Here is a 4,749-nt window from a genome sequence, read left to right on the forward strand (position 1 = left end):
TTAAAAGTCATGACTTCAACTGAAGTTTGTCACATGCCTGGCGACTCATTGTTTCGAAGTCAAGTCGGTTTAAACAGAAACCTTATATATGTCTCAACCATGAATGCAAAAAAGGTCTCAAGACAAACTCAAAAGAGTGCTTTCAAAAAAGAATTAAGCACAAACGAATAGAAAGACAAATTAAGGCTTCTGATTCAAGTACGATCAGTAAACCGTCCCAAAGGGGTTAAGCTAGGGTTCGAATACGACCATGTAGCCCCCAATGGCTTTGGCATTGCGTCGATCAAGAGGGTACCGACAGCTATGTTCCCTTTGGTTCGAATACGATCTATGTTTGAACAGGAAGCCCCCAAATGACCTTGACAATATTTAACGACTCTGATTCGAATATGATCTCGGTCGGACCCAAGAGGGGTTAAGCTATGATTCGAATACGATCAAGAAGCCCCCAAGTGGGTTTTGGCATTGCACCGATCAAGTGGGTACCGACAGCTATGTTCTCTTTGGTTCGAATACGACCTATGTTTGAACAGGAAGCCCCCAAGTGGCCTTGAGAATATTCAATGACTTTGATTCAAATATGATCAGGGTCGGACCAAAAGGGGTTAAGCTATGATTCGAATACGACCGAGCCCCCAAATGATCAAGTTGTTTGAACATCTATGATTCGAATACGATCAGGAAGCTGTGCCAAAGGAGTTAAGCTAGATTCGAATATGATCAGCCCCCAATGGTCATTGAAGCGGGGTACCTATGTTTGAGTTGTGCTTTGCAACAGACTCTCTTTGGTCCCTTTAATTTTTCTGAGAACTCGATCTTGTGAGTAATGAATTCTTCTTGAACCGGGCGTTGAGCCGGATATTGAAAGCTTCAGATCCTTGTGGGAGACAGATTTCCGTTGAGCCGGATTTTAAACCGGATATTCTTTTGATAACCGGAACTCTTCCATTGAGCCGGAAATTTTGGTTTGCCAGGCACCTTTTTAAGCCGGAAAGTTTCTGACGGCCTTTAAATCAATACAGCAGTAGCCTTCGGGACCGGGTTATTTTCCCTCTAATGACCCGTGGTTCTTAATTTTTGCTGAAACTGGCAATATTTGTTGAGTCATGTCATCATAGCCCCCGAGTCTTAAGACGACTCAAAGAGTTGGCTTGAGATTCTTCATATTTTGACCATAGCATAAAGTGTATGTCATTGGTGTTGATAGCGCGATGTGAATCCAGAGAAGGTTGAGGTGACTGCGGCGGGTTATAAATGAACCCGTATGTCACATCCCTAGCTTCTGGTGCTGTCTAGTGTTGCATCTTGCTTGCATCATGTTTAAATTTTTGAAACTTGAACTGAGGAATTTTGGAAGCCTCAAAAACTTAAATAAAAGAGGGGCAAAGAACCCTGGGAAAATGCATTCAATGTTCCAAAATGGCCTTAAATAATGTTGGTTATATTTTGGCAAGGGTTTTGCACCAAACCAAAAATAATGAACATTTTGAGGAATATTTTGAGCACTGAATTTAAACCATTATTGTATTTGAATTTGGAATTATATTCATAATATATGGGATATATTTTCAAATAACTCTGAAATGCTTTATGTGCTGTTGGAAAAGTCCATCTAGCAAATAAAAATATTCAGAGGAGTTTTTGGCATTGTTTGAATTTGTTTAAATTCAAAACAATGCCAAAACAAATTTAAAAAAATAGAAAAACAGAATTAAAACAGAAAGAGAGAGAAAGAACCGTACCTGGGCCACTTACCTGTAGCCGGCCCAGCTCCTCCCGCTGGCCCAGCCCACCTCCTCCCCCCTTGTCCTCTTCTTCCTCTGCCAGTAGGCAGAGGCGAGGCGTGGCGCGCGCCCGAAGAGCTCCGGCCACCTCCTGCTTACCTGCTCGCCGCTGGAGGCACCCGAGGGAGCCACGCACTTCCCCCCCTCGTTCCCCACGACCTCTCTCACTCTCCCGTAGCTCTCCCTCGCTCCTCCCTCTCCTCTGCTCTCTCTCCCTCACGCGCCCGAATGGAGGCCGTCGCCGCCGACCAGCGCTCGCGCGGCCACAGCCACCGTCTCGTCTCCCCGACGCCTCCCAGAGCTCTGCCGGTCCTCCCTCGTCCTCCTCGTCGTCTCACGCGACCAGAAGAGCCCCGGAACGCCGCCCCCGATGTTTTCCCCCTCGCCGGCCGCCGAGGATCTTCTCTGTCGATTCGGCCACTCCGGCGCGCCCCCGAGCCCACTAACCCTCCCTGCAGCTCCACGGTGAGCCCTCGACCCGATTCCCCCTCTCCCCGTGCCCCACCTCCCTCTCTAGCTAGCCCCACCACCTTGCCCGAGAATCCCTCGCCGCCGGCCATGGTGCCGTCGCGGCCACAGCCGTCACCGCTTGCTTATGAGCCCGCCAACGCGCTCAGCGCATCCGAAGGAGCTCAAATCACCCAACTGCTGCTCCTCCCGTGCTCTGTGGCATAGTTCCCGTCGATAGCCGAACTCCGGCGGCCGCAAAAGAGCTCGCCGCCGTTAACTCCGGCCACCCCAGCACCAAACACCGCCACCGTTGGATGCGCCACATCGCCAGCTACTCGTAGCACCCACCCGCGCATCAAACCGTGGCCGGAGCAGCGTTTCCGACGCCCTCCGCCGTTGCTGGCGTCGCCGGCGACAAGCCGCGGGTCAACTCTGGCGGGTTTGACCCGGGGTTTGACCCCCTGACGTGTGGGCCCAGGCGCCTGCTTAGTTAGTGCTAGGTTAGTTAGTGTTAACTAACTTAGTTAATTAGGTGAGCCACTGACATGCGGGCCCCGCCCGGCTAACTAAGTTAGTTAGGGCTAACTAACCTGGTTAGTTGACTGAGACACTGACGTGTGGACCCCACACGTCAGGTTTGACCCTGACCGACCCCTGTTGACTTGCTGACGTCACGGTGACGCACTGCTGACGCAGTAAATGTTTCTGGAATTTAGATAATTCTTAAATGATTTATTAATTCCAGAAAATAGCTAAAACTTCAATAAATCATAGAAAATTAACCGTAACTCCAAATTAAATAATTTATATATGAAAAATTATCAGAAAAATTCAAGGAATCCATCTGTACCATTTTCATGCATGTTAGAACAACTTATCACTACTGCTTAGGACAAATGAAGTGAATGACATTTAAATAATCACATATGGAGTTTGAATTTGAATCTTGTATTCAAACCAACTTCATTTAATCCGTTGCTAGTAGCATTAGCTCAAAACACATTCATTTTGTCATGTCATGATCATGCATCATATTGTGCATTGCATTGATTGTGTTCCCTTCTGTGTTGCCGGTATTTGTCCCCTCTCGATAGACGCGATACCGACGATGTGATCGTTGACACTGATGAAGACTCAATGCTATCTTCAGAAGTGCCAGGCAAGCAAAACCCCCTTGTTCATTCCGATACAATCCCACTCTCTCGCTCCTGCTCTCTTTTACTGCATTAGGACAACAACGATTCAACTGTTACTTGCTGCGGTAGCTGAACCCCTTTATCCTTTGCATGACCTGTCATTGCCACAGTAAATAGATGAAACCCACTAGCATGAGTAGGAGTTGTTTGAGCCCTGATGTGCCTACTCATTCATGCTTGTTTGTCATGCCTGCTACTGCTTAGAGTTGAGTCAGGTCTGATTCATCGGGGATGAATCAGAGGTGTGTGAACATGTCCTATTGTGTGTGAGCTAAGTGTGTGAACACGTTTTGGTAAAGGTAGCGGTGAGAGGCCATGTAGGAGTACATGGTGGGTTGTCTCATTGCAGCCGTCCTCAGGAACTGAGTTCTGTGTTTGTGATCCATGATTCAGCTACTACCATACATTGGGCCCTGAAATATGACCCCGCTCGACTTCTTATTCACCCTAGTCCTCTGTCCAGGAGTTGCAAGTAGTTTCTGGTGTTTGTAGCTTACTGGAGGCCGTGGACAGCGCTGACCGTAGGGGTGGGCTGTGATGCGGTAGGTACGTGGCACGGTGTACCGGATGCCTGTTTGGTATCTCGGGAACCCTGTTCACATCGTTTGGGGCTGTGAGCGAAACTCCGGCCGGATCTCCTCATGGATGGAACCCGAATAGGCGATAAACCTGGACTAGAGACTTGAGTGTTTAGGTAGGTCGTGGTCTACACCCACGTCGGCTTTCGCTTGAAGTCTGCCGAGCACATGTCGTGTGCAGACGCTAAGTGGTGGAAACATGTATGAAGAAGTACACCCCTGCAGGGTTATCATCATCTATTCGAATAGCCGTGTCCGCGGTAAAGGACTTCTGGGTTGCTTATATCAGTTCATAGACAAGTGAAAGTGGATACTCTAAAATACGCAAGATAAGCGTGAGTGCTATGGATGGCGTTCTCGTAGGGAGACGGGAGCGGATCCATAGTGGTGTATTGATATGGTGAATATGTGGACTCGTGTGTGCCACCTCAAAAGAGTTACTCGCAGTCGTAGTTCAGGATAGCCACCGAGTCAAAGCTGGCTTGCTGCAGTTAAACCCCACCATCCCCTTTGTTGATAATGATGCATATGTAGTTAGTTCTGATGTAAGTCTTGCCGGGTACATTTGTACTCACGTTTGCCTATTTTATGTTTTGCAGAGAGACTTCGGTCTCACTAGTAGTTCCACGTGGACTTCGACGTTTAGCTTGTTACCTCAGCTATGATCTTGTGCCCTCGGCAGGATCTAATAGATAGTCAGGCTTCTCAGCCTTTTTCATTTATAGATGTCTGTACCCAGAC

The sequence above is a fragment of the Triticum aestivum genome, chromosome 7B, assembly GCF_018294505.1.
Source record: "Triticum aestivum cultivar Chinese Spring chromosome 7B, IWGSC CS RefSeq v2.1, whole genome shotgun sequence".
NCBI classification, from domain to species: Eukaryota; Viridiplantae; Streptophyta; class Magnoliopsida; order Poales; family Poaceae; genus Triticum; species Triticum aestivum.